Source organism: Mycteria americana, chromosome 2 (genome assembly GCF_035582795.1).
Source record: "Mycteria americana isolate JAX WOST 10 ecotype Jacksonville Zoo and Gardens chromosome 2, USCA_MyAme_1.0, whole genome shotgun sequence".
Classification (NCBI taxonomy): Eukaryota; Metazoa; Chordata; class Aves; order Ciconiiformes; family Ciconiidae; genus Mycteria; species Mycteria americana.
The window spans coordinates 61,526,176-61,539,131 of NC_134366.1; positions in this window are offsets into that span (position 1 = coordinate 61,526,176).

A 12,956-nucleotide genomic window follows, 5' to 3' on the forward strand; every position below is an offset into this window, starting at 1 on the left:
ATCCTGACCATATCCTTGTCTTTTCATACCTGCTCCACATCTTCTCTTTTTCTGAGCAAATTTAGGTCATCATCAGCCAGAGGAGCAGGGCTCTCTTCAGAGCTGGATCAGGCTGCCCAGAGCCTCCTCCAGCTGTTTATTTAAAATAAAAGACTGAGCTCCAGTCTCCTTGGCCAAATTGCCCCAGTGCGTAACCACTCTTAACATGAAGATATTTGAGGTTAAATCCAGGTGGAACTTCTCTAGCTGCAGCTTGTGTCTGCTGCTTGTTCCGTCACTCAGAGAAAAGTCTGGCTCCACCTTCTCTACAACCACCCAAAAGGTCGTGTAGACATCACTAATGTCTTCCATTTGGCACCTTTTCTCCAGTCTGAAGAAATTCAGTTCTCCCAGCCTCTCCTTGTATATTGTGTGCTCCAGCCCTCAGACCACATTGGTGGCTCCCTCCTGCAGTTTGTCAAAATCCCTCCTGCACTGGGGGGTCCAAAAGTGGCTATACTCCAAATGGAGCTTCATAAGTGCTAAATTTATGGGAAGCACTACTTTTCTCAACCTGCCAGCCACACAGGTCCACGTGGTTCCCCAAATTCTTTTCTAAAACATTGATTTTCAGCCAGTCAGCTGCAGCTTGTGCTGTTGCAAGGGACTATTTCTCCCCAGGTGCAAACTTTTGCCTTCATAACATTGCTGGCAGCTCATTCCTCCAGCTAATAACAGATAATTTTATTCTAAAATTGTATTTGCTTCCATCCTCTGCTCCAAATTAAAAAAAACCAACACAACAAAACAACATTTTCATTCTGTCATTAATCATCCAGACTTTTCTGTGAATTTGAATTGTTTGAAAATACCAGCCATAGCGAATATGAAGATCAGAAGAGACTTCATTCATACCAGCAGCATGTACAGATTTATATGAACAGAGCTATAGCGCATGAAACCAAAACAATAACCTCCTTAATACAGGCTGAATTCTATGACATTTTCATATTCAATCAGAAACTTATTTACCTTAGATAAAATTTTGCTAGAATACGGATTTTGTCCATGCCAGTGGCAGAAGCTGCACAATATTCTACAATATTTTCTATTTTTGCCCTATGTATTTTTTGGCTTGATAATCAGAAAAGGGTTTCTATACCCAGATAATAATGCCTCCAGCCACACTGACAGACACTTACGTATTTCATGTTATAAAACTCCATATTAAATTCAGATAACTCCTGTTCCACTTGTGATCCACAAATGTTCCTACAGAAATCATAGCAACAAGTAAATAATAAGAACACTTCACCACAACGCCACTGTGCACAGCGAGCACTGAGTGGATACACTGAGCATTCCTTCTTGCCCAACTGACTCCAGGTTTCACATCTTCAAGAGTTCATCTTTTGCAGTCACAGCTACTCTTAATAGGAACAGCTGACTCCTCAAGAAAATTGCAAGACTTAAAAAAAAAAAAGCATACAAAAGTGTTTAAAATCTAACTCAAATTTCTGAAGCAATTCTTTCTTATAAAGCAGAAACTGAGAAGGCAGCCCTAAAATTAGCGAAAGGATATCCTGGAAACACATATTCACATGAGAAGTGTAAGCTTGTAAAGCTATATTCAGGGGCAGCACATGTGACAAGCTAAAGGAATAAACTAGTATATTCAGAGCTGTGTTACAGGAGGTTGTCTACAAAGGCAGAAAACAGGGATAAAAAAAAATCAAGTAATGGCAAGAATAAAGTGCTATCAGAGAAAGTGCTGCAGGAGCTTATGGAAGGAATTGGTGAGTGTTCCACTAAGACTGGAAAAGGATACTTTTCTGAGAATAAAGCTGGAATCTAAAACTACATTAAAAGCTAGCTTATGTTTGAGTAAGTTGCCAGGAGCTGCTGGTGAAAGCTGACTGACTTACAAGGGGGCCGTGAATGATACAGAGAAAATGCTGCAGGATGGTCGGCTTCTCCAAAGCCTAGCAAAAGCTTGCAAAGGAAAGGTTAAGTGTTAGGAAAGAGGAAATGTGTGTGTTTTATTGCAAATGTATTTTATTGCAAATGTGTGTGTTTTACTGCAAATGTGTGCTTTTTAAAGCAAAAGCTTTATTGCTTTTGCCTTTCTCTTTGCATGCTATGTACCTTTGGGTGAATGAATAAATAATGCTTTGTTTTGAAGAAGCTGGTTTTGACTCATTTGAACCAACCACTGTCACAAGTCCCCCAGCTAAAAGGGCTTACAGGTGACCAAGCCAGCTAAGCCTGTCCCCTTAACACTGCTTGGAAGCAGGAGGGCTGCAGGACCCAAATCCAGCCCCAGAGGGACGTGGGTATCAGGAGAACGGCTCACAGAGATGGGTCCTCAAACTGGGATGAAAGGACCCCAAAGCACTGCTCACCCCTCGGCTCCCCTGACATGCCCTTGGACCCCACTGAGCCATGGTTTTGCCTTTAGAAATAGAGATATATGCCCTTGTGAAGAAGTTTCTGTTCATTATCCTCAGACAGGGCATTATCTACAGAGGTTAATGAGCAAGAGAGGACTGTGATGACCAGCCAATATCCTGCCTCGCCAGGAAAGCTGAACTAGTCAGTGGCATCGGCATATCATTGATATAGAAAATATAAAATTCAAGTGGAAAAGTAATCTGAGTTCCCATTGTTGGGTGCATCACTGTTTCCATAAAGCCCTGTATATAAAACTGGTTGCTTAGCTAGTACTACAGAAACAACAGCCATAGGAAGCTGGTTTTGGCAAGGGATCCAGCTGTTGGGTTAAAAATAATCTCAATAAAAGATAAAGAAAAAGTAGCGGGTTCCAAAGGAAGAAATCTGATAAAATTAAAGCGTAATAGACACTTCAAACTGTGTGATCTGACCTAATAAGTTATTAATAGGGAACCATTACTCCTCATACATTTTTTATGAGGAAGGCATTGCCTTTTTGTCAAGATTAGTGGATTATAAAATATTTGTGCTACACAATATAAATGACCCTACCTATTAATAAATTTCTGGAAAGATATGCTTAAATTGAATTACATTAAGAAGAAAAGTGCCAACAGAAAATTAGGCATAATTAATGGGAACACATAAATAAACCAGAGGTAGAGGAAAAAGGACGTTCTCTCCATTGATCATTTTGAGGATTAATTGCTGATATGCTCTAATGACATACCAACTATTACTGTTTTTATAAGGACCATTTCACAGAAGATGAAATCCATGTAACTAGGAATATGTATTGCAATTTATTGCCAGAAGATAATTACACTGATCACATACCTCTAATTAGGCAATATAGTTTTGAAGGCGAAAAGATGCAGCTTAAAATGTAATATACAATAAAGGCTTATTAAACTCTTCCAGTAAAATAGATGTATTTCTTTTTTTTTTTTGATATTCGCATACTCAGCCTTCCCTGCATGTTTACAGGACAAGCCACACTGAAAGTGAGGACATGGGAAACATCGCTGTTATTTTTCAGATCCTTTCAGAATAGTGATACCTTGGAGATGCAGGAAATTATTTTTCACGTCTCATTCACATAATTGACAAAGTGAATGGAGTTACACAGTGAATGATCACTCCGGTCTTCTCTATTTGCCAGCATATATAAGGTTTCCTTGGATATCACAACACCGCCTCCAAGTGTGTGCGCCACATTCTGGTTTTCAGAGACTCACACAAACTTTCAAAGGCTTTCATTATTAATCAGGAATGTAAATATGAAGCTTTATTGATCAATCTTTTAAACAATATCTTAGAGTGTAAATAGAAAAATTATTTTGCTCAGAAAGTCCTCTAAATAAAACAATTTAAAAAAAGTTAAATAAGGCCCTTTTTTCTAGGTGGAAGAAAAGAAAGAGGACCCATTCATTAGAAATAATCCACCTGAAACAAAACATCTTACACTAATTCCCTAAAAACCTTATCTACTCTTTGACACTGTTGTAACAAACACTTCCAAAGTATTGTGCCAACATTGCTCATGTGTTCAGTGGATTTTAATTAGAGCTCTGAAAGCTTGGGAAAACTGGCCAAGCAAGCAAGCTTGCTCTTTTCAAATGGCAGCACAACTGTTCTTTTACCCACCTCCCAATCATAGCATATGTTTAATTAAGATCACTGCAAATAATGGAGACAGAAGAGAAAAATCTCCTTCCTATAAATTAGTGAGGAAAACATGATTAAGAAGGTGCACAGCAAGCTGAAGAAAGCAACCCATGTTGTTCCTTAATTATACTTTGAACTGGATATCTATAGATAGGTCTTGGGGAGCCATTCTTTGTGAATGGTATGAATGGCTTCAAGTATGAGCCTCTTGAAATGCTTTACAGACAGCAGAGATATTTAAGGATGATTTGCAAAAGGAAAACTACAGCAGATAAGGGCACAGAGAGAGGCATAGAGAGAGTTCTGACTTGTTCTACTATTGGAGTAGTAATCGCCTCAAATATTTGTCAGATAATATTTATTTTTCTAATTCACCATGAGAGAATACCTGTCCATCTGTCACCTTTACTAAAGCCAATTCCACAGTCCACCTCACCAAGTGGGTTAGTGGACAGCTCCTGCTCCTGCTACGGCATCAGTCTCCCAGCCTAGCAAACGCTCCCATTTTGCTCTGCTCTTGGACCCATGTGAAGTGTAAGAACAAAACTCACAACAATTAGGGGAGGAGAGAAAGGGTCCAGCCATAAGAAAATGCTGCAAGAGCCAAGGGAGGAAAACCTTGGGCCAGCTGTGTTGTGATCACTCCAGCCAGGAAATTCAAGCTCATTAGGGAGAAACATAAGATGAAGAAGATTAACTGCAGCACAGTACAGAAAACACACCAGTGAGGAGAAAGAATATGAGAGAATGAAGATTAAAAGCAAAGGAATAAAAGGAGGGGGAGGTGGTAAGAAGGAAAAATGAAACACAAAAGTGAGAAGAGAAGGATGACAGTCACAAGAGTAACCATAAATCCATCACATCCTATAGGTTACTCTGATGCCTAGTTATTGAAGCAAGTTTGAAGATTAAAAATATCTGTAAAAAAATAGGGCTTCTTCACACAGTATTTCATCAGGACTTGAACCTGCACAAGAAAGTTAACAATGCTGAGCCTAAAATTGTTGTTAAAAGTTAACAATGCTGAGCCTAAAACTATTTTATTGCTTTTGAAAGTAAAAATATGGAAAAGTTGACGTTTCAGGGCTATCAACCACATTCATTTTTCATATAATGATTTTTATAATTACAAAAAAAAAATTATAGAGAAAAGAATAAATATAAAAATAAATGTAAAGAGACCTAAACAGTATGTGAAATACTTCTAGAGGATCTTTAATTAGTATTACCAGATGGTTCCTCCTACTAAATGAGACGACAAACAATAGATACCTAAGAGCTGGGGTCAGGAGGGGTACTACTGAGCATTTCCAAATGCTCAAAAAGTTCAACAAATGCTGAACACCAGTGCTAAACATTAAATAACTTTGTGATGAACTACTGTGCAAATGAAGAGAAAATTCAATAGTGATCATAATTGCTTTTTATACCTGCTGAAAAGTGAGGACGAGGTCTCTCATTGAGGCACAGAGTGAAATAATAAGGATAGAGGCTCAGGAGTTCTTACAATGTTATTTTTAAACTGATTGCAAGGTACATCTGGACTTCTCTATTTGGGTAACTGTGGTTCTTTGATCTTTCAGCTATATTTAGCAGATTGAAAAGAGAGCAAAATAGAATTTGAGAGATGATGTTGATGCACACTAGCAATTATTAAAAAGCACAGGTCTTCTGGGGGAAAAAAATCTGCAATCTCCTCTCCTGACCTTAGGGAGTAGCATATTGTAATGCAGATTATCTGCAGAATCTCAAGATTTCTCTCTTCTACAGGCTCCACAGTAATTATTAAAAAGAAAAAAGAACAAAAAAACCCCAAACAAAAACAAAAAAAAAACACACAAGGGAAGTGATTTAAATCTTGAGAGGAAAGCTGCCACCTGCTGTTTGCATGCCTACAAGAGAATAAGTAACAACCTGCATAGGAAGCAAATGTTTCATTATCAAGTCGTTGGTTATATTAGCAGGTGAAAGATTCTTTTGAAGTGCTTGGAGAGTTCAAAGCCATGTTTTCAAAAGCTGTATTTGGTGAGCTGCAGAAGCTTTACATGTTATCACGTTATCAAGCAGAAATCAAAAACTATTTGCTAACCAATTACTGAAAGTTAGTTGCAGTTTTTGCAATTGTTTTTTAGGTTTCTCATGGAAGCAGGACAGCTGCAGAGAAGTGGTAGGTACCACACACACCTCTGGAGGCAGCTATCAAGGAAGATTCAGAAAATCTGTTCACAGCCCTAAGAGAGATTACTCTTAAGTTAGTGGCAACTGCACTTTCACCCACAGCGTTGAAGTCATAATCATCTATAAATGTAGTTCAGTGTGTTCAAAATGTATTACTTACCTCTCTTCTCAGCTTGTGAGAAGATAGCAAACTTGTGTCCCATATAAGACATCTGAAGTCCATCTAAAAAACCCCACAACCCTTATAGATACTACTCTGCTCTCTGGCTTACTCTTTTAGCTTTCAATACTCATAACATAAAAGTATATAAAAGGATTTGTTTTCCGCTAATAGCGTGTCCAAGTTATTTCTATGTCTTTTGCTCTCTAGTGGCTAGGATAAGAAAAAACCATGAAGCTGTGAGACGCTTCAAGAACTGACTGCTTATACCTGAATCATTGCTGCCCCTAGAATACCTACTTTAAGAAACTGTGTTGCTGAATTGTAATTTGCACCCGAATGTGGCTACGACTGGTAGGGGAAGCTACTAACCAGGAAGAAAAGTGCAGAAGTGTTAATCAGTAAGGACACTACCTCCATTTAACTTTGCAAAGTTACAAAAGTACAAAGTACAAAAGTTGTGATAGTCGAAATGAGAAAAATTCAGATTCTGTTTTTGTACATTGCACAATCAAGAGTAGCTTGTCTCTCACAGGTTAACCCCTTTAGTCAGGTCCATATGGATCCAGGATCAGGACCCTGGCTTTGGGTGTGGTAGAAGAGTTTCCAAAAGTTTGAGTAGTTTCAAGTTCGAATCTTGAGTTGTCCCTGGCTTTATGATGGAATGACTGCTGACTATTTTTCAGATACATTTTGGTTTCAAACTGTAGGTTTCAAACACAAATAAGAAGTGTTTTAAAAATTCTTATGAGAACTTGCAATGGCAGAGACAACATATTTTATAAGAAGCATAAGATACCCAGTCTGACAATACTCAATAGACTGCTTTGGTTCTCTAATTTATGAAAGGCTCAGTTCCTTACAAGTCTCACTCTGAATGGCTAAGATTTGGGATGCGGCTATCCACTCTCTAAATAAAGTTCTCTTCTATCCCTACTCATTCAGAAATAATTACCAATTTAATAATTGCCAGTGTTAAGAGATTGGGTTGTTTATCATAGAGACTTTTTAAACCCACCTTATTATCCTCTCGTGTTGTTCTACAACCCCCAAGTCCTGAATTGCATTAGTAGTCACTGATCATAAATCCTAGTGTCTGTCACAAGCAGCTCTATTGAAGAAGAGGAAATGCAAAAAGATTAAGAAAGACAAAAGGGAACTACAGATAGAGAACTTAATGTTGTTGAAAATGATCAGCAAATTATTACCTGATTTATATCTGGTGGCACCAACCACATGCCTAGCAGGAAAGTGGAATATTATTAAACCAGTCATTTCCGATACCACTAATGAGCAACATTACTGACAATTTCAAACACAAGAAGTGCCCACTGGGTATTAATCCTAGCTAATTCCCAAACCACAAGTCCTTTGAATGGGTTAAGACTGAGCTACAAAGTCTGTATATATCTTGGTTTTGCTATGCCGACTTCTTACTTTTCACAAGTGTCAATTTGGTTACTGACAAAAGTACATCACTTATGTAACAGGGTTTGGGATATTTTTTAAAACTTTAAAAGTATGTGCCAATCGTTCTACAGTTTTTGTACATCTCATTCCCACCAAGGGCTCTTGTCCTCATAATGCCACCAGCTTCCAGCCTCCATAACCTCAGACTCAGCAGTGCCCAGAGCAAACAAAGCCCCAGAGCTGCAAGTGCTGTCATCCAGAAGAAACAGCTAACAAAGGGGGATTACTCTAGAATATGTTGTCCTCCTAAACCACATGATACATTCAGAGAATTAAATTTTCAACAAGTCATTTACTGATAGCCACTCTGCAAGTGCTACTCAGCCAGCTTAAGTTTCTTGTGGTTCCACAGGCATTTATAGGACAGGGCTTTGTTATGGAAAGATGCTATGTGAAAGCATTTCTGTTTGTCTTTCCCTGACAATGTTTGTTCCTGCCAAACAAAGTCAGAGTTAACAAAACACACACCAAAAAATCAGTTTAATAACTGTGCCCTTTAGTTTTCATAACAATTATGAAATAGCAACTACCCTCATCAAGGGGGGTAGGTGATTAAGTGAAGTGCATTCACTATTGATGGGCAGCAAGTGTAAATGAAACTGCAGCAGCTCAGTGCTGTGGGATTTTTAGAGCACATTTGTCACTGACTAGGTTTTTTGAGATCATTATCACTTCTCTGAAGTGAATACTCTTCAGTGGAACATTTCTTGCAATGGAATATATTTACCATGCAAGTATAACAAGGTGGTGTAAGTTCCACCAGGAGGTAATATCATTATCCTTTCCAGAGATATCAAGTTTTCCTTTTCCCTTCCTTTTTTTTTGTTGTTTTTTTTTTTTTTTTTCTCTTCTTCTCATGGAGGGCAGGAGCAGTTGTAAATAGTCACTAAAAGAACAGAGATCCCAGCTAATTGCAGGCTTTATATCACTGCAATATGGCTAAAATACTTCTCATCTTTTCTCGGCTTTATTCTAGCACAAATCAGGTATTTTCATCTAGGCCTTTCTTTCAGCTGTAAGTTTATTTAATATCGATAATATAATAAATACATATATATGCATTCACACATTTTTATTTTTTTTAAGTTTCCCTATCCTTCAGGCTTTCTGTCTCAAAGTGGGTTAACTACTACTTTGTGAAACTTGGTATTGAGTCTCAGAGTCCTAGTACTGCGAACCAAGGCAATGATCTTCTGTGTTGAGAACTAATAATTCTAAATTTTCTTTCCATTCCTGAGACCCCAGGCAAAAGCAATGCAGAGCCAGCAGTACAGGCTCTATGATAGGAAGCCATTTACCTAGGTCTTGGGGAGTTTTTATTTGCCTTATTAAACATATTGAAGATCATCTTCTCACTCTGAATTCTATTATTTTCTTTTACTCATTCCATGTGTCTTTCCAACTTTGTTCTGCAGCAGTAGCTTAACGCAGGAGCTGGGGTCTGGTATAGAAAATCCTTGATGTTATATTCAAGATTATTTGGGGAGTTTAAGTAGCTTCTTTTGCAGAAGCCTGGTCCAGTCATCAGTGGTTTTTTTCTTTTTTTTTTTTCTTTTTTTTTTTTTTTTTTAGGGGCGTGAGCGGGTCCATCTGTTTTATTGGTTTGGGAACCTCAATAACCTGAGGAATCAGACAAGTCAGTAGGAGTTAAGAGAAATTTATGGAAACTAGCAAGCAGAGTGGGATTGACATATTGTAAAAGGAGACATTGAGGGAGGGACAAAAAAGAAAACATAAGAAGACTTCATTTGGAATACAGGATGTAGTTAAAAGCAAGCAGATTAAATCACGCCACCAGCTGAGTGTAGAAATTTGCTAAGTATCAGTAACTTAAGTTACATAGCACTGAAACCTATGGAATATTCTTGTGAGGTTCATGAAATGAAACACATCAGATATGGTTTGGCAGAGTGCTACAAAGAATTGTTCTGTTGAATCATCTTGAAGTGGGACAGAAATTTGCACTGTTGATTTCCATGATCCCTAAGTGGAACTGAGGTAGCATTCTGCTCTGTGGAGAAGGGTAATTGGAAACATGGTCTTTATTTCTTTCATATTAGAGGTGCTTCATGTAGCACAAACTGGCACAGTACCATTCCAGTCATTGAGATTTGCATCAAACAAAGATTTCGTTGACTTCACTATTCTCATCCTGTCTCAGCCTGTGACTGAACAGATGACCCGTTTGTGATGAATATTAGTCACATTACTTAAGATGTCATTACGATGTGCTCAGATGACAATCTAAGAAAAGGAAGAGTAGAGGAGAACAGAATGACTCTGCTCTGGAAAGAGTGTGAGTAGCCTACAAGTTACAGGACACTACTATCTGGAAGAAGTACACTAACAAGACATGCACAGATTTGGTGTCACTGAATTCCTTTATCCCTTTCCTATTATCACCAATGGTCCTTCTTTATGGTTGAAAACTATGCCAAGTAACAATTACATCCTTCATTGCTGCCTTCTGAAGTGAAAACCGAACAAGCTTTATGCTATCTATAAATCAGCCTATGCAGTCCACTTTGTGAAATGTCCCTTGCTTATGCAAGGTCAGGTGCAAAAGGTGCTATTTGATCACACTGGTCCTGCTGTGCAAGATACCTGCCAACGAATGGAGAGGAGACAGTATCGTAATTTTACCAATTATTAAGTATTAATAGAGAGTCCACTTGATTAGAAGTGAGACTCCTTCATTATACATGACCATTACAGTTTATAGAGGGTTTTCTTAATTCCATCCTTCAACTTGATTTCTCTGACAATATAATACAAATGAGTATTCTGACTGCTTCATGACAGTTATCGTCTTCCCCAGTCATCTCCCTGGCCTGACCTTGACCTATATATAGACTTTAGCATTTAGTGATAATGTGGTTTGTGGTAGCAGTAACCGCAAAACAGTATCTTCCCAGTGGCTTCAAGCCAGAGTGGTTACTCAGTAGCTAATAGTTGGAATGGAATGATAACAGATATGGGTGAAAAAATCTGAGATTTTGCATTTCTGTTAGTTCAAAATAGGAAGAAAAATCTACCCTAGAAGTATCTTTGATCTTGCAAAGTGTCTTTGATTCTTCAAAGCATTCCTTTGAGAAATTACGGTAAAGTGTATTCAAATGTTTTGTCCATGGATCCAACATTAATGTCTCAATTGTGTAAATATGGAAAACATTCTACCTAGAAAAAACTCAACCAGAAGTTCTTACTTTTCTTTTTCCCAACACCATTTTATGACAAGAAATGCTTTATGCAAAGTGATGATTGAAATTTTGCCTTAGGAACAATAATCTACTGTAGTAAATTGAGTCATAAAAGCAAAAATCAAGGTCAAACTTTGACCTGTCCGTACAACAGCCTATTGTCCAGCAAGTCAATAAACAAAACACGTACTCAGTTATCATCGAAATGTACTCCACTCCGCATAATACCTTGCATAATTTCCCAGGTAGGAAATGTCATAAGGTTCTGCTACTATTGATCATTTTAACCATGCAAGCATGTTGATATGGTGGTGCAACCTGACACTTTTGGTGTATGAATGTGGTAATCTTATTTCCACAGTGAAATTTATGATCTGTTCATAATTCTCTAATAAATATATTCTCATCACTACATAGCTAGCATACAGATGATTCCAGTCCTAGGCCTCAGTCAATCAAATGAAGTCCATCACTGTTTTAATACACTTAAATCATTGGTGACAAAATATTAGGCTGATACTTATCATGATTGTCTCCTTTCTCACAGCGCTGCAAATTCTACTGTTCTTAAACTACTGTTGCTCTTTGTAAGAAAAAAACAAAATGCTCAATCCAGCATGTGATGGCGTCTTCCTTTCACAGAAGATCTGCCCAGTCCAAAGCTTCCCACTTCATGACTGGTATACTAGCTCAAAACAAGATTAATTCCCCTTAGTGATATATAACTACACTAATTTTTAACTACAAAATACTTTGAATTTATTTTCTAAGTATTGACATAATGATAAAAAGTTAAATTACCTCCAGGACATGAAAAAAGACTTTGATTAAATATTTTTTAAGGATTTTCATATGCTATAAAAGTTGTTCTTTGGCATTTTCTTTACCCATTATGCAAATATGTCAACTCATTAATAATTCAAAATAGGCAATACATTAATAATTAGGATCCCCCATTACAAATCTGACCTTTAATTGAATTCTATAGAAAGAGACTGTGAAAAATGAGCCTCTTGATTTATGCTAAGAATAAAGGTTAAAAACCGTTTTCCTATTAGATCTAATTTTTATCATTATTGCCTAAGCAGAAACACTGAAATAAGAAACTTTTTTCCCAGTTCAAACTGGTTTTTTTGGAAAGGCTACTTCTAGAAAAAAAAAAATTTAAAAGACGTTCATTATGCATAGTTTAGTACAATGTGTCACTGAACAAGTGATATAGCAATCATAGATACTTCAGAGGTTTGAAAAAAGTCCACCCTTTATTTCTCTTTGCCAAATGACCCATGGGCTTCATGATTACATAATTCTTCATGCTTAACTAATTCTTCTTCATAATTCTTCTTGTTAACTTAATCATAATGTTTAAAGGTAAAAACATTAACTTATTGTATAAAAGAATGATTACTTCCAGTTGTAGAAAAACTGACAATTAAACTGATACAGACTGTTGCAATGCTGCAAGGACACTGCTGCTGTGATTATTTGGCTTTCTGTTCTTAGTCCTTCCTAGAAAAGTTGTGTCTGCGATGCAATTACAACTTTGCAGACAGATTTATTTCTTGTAAATCTCAAGTAAAAATATAATCTAGATAGATTAAAATACCCTTAAGGAAATGGAAGAGGAATGAGGAAAATGCCTAGGAGTAAGGGTTTTTTTCCCCAAAAAGGACTAGAAGAACATTTTATCTATTTAAAAGAGTAGTAATAAGCTTGGAAAAAATCTGTTATATGTCCTTGTTGCAGACACAGTACATCAAGCCTAAATGCATATAGCAGGCTGTTGCCTGAAAGCCATCGTATCATAAGAAGAGTTCGGACTCGTTAGTTCATTTCATAAAGTTCTGAAG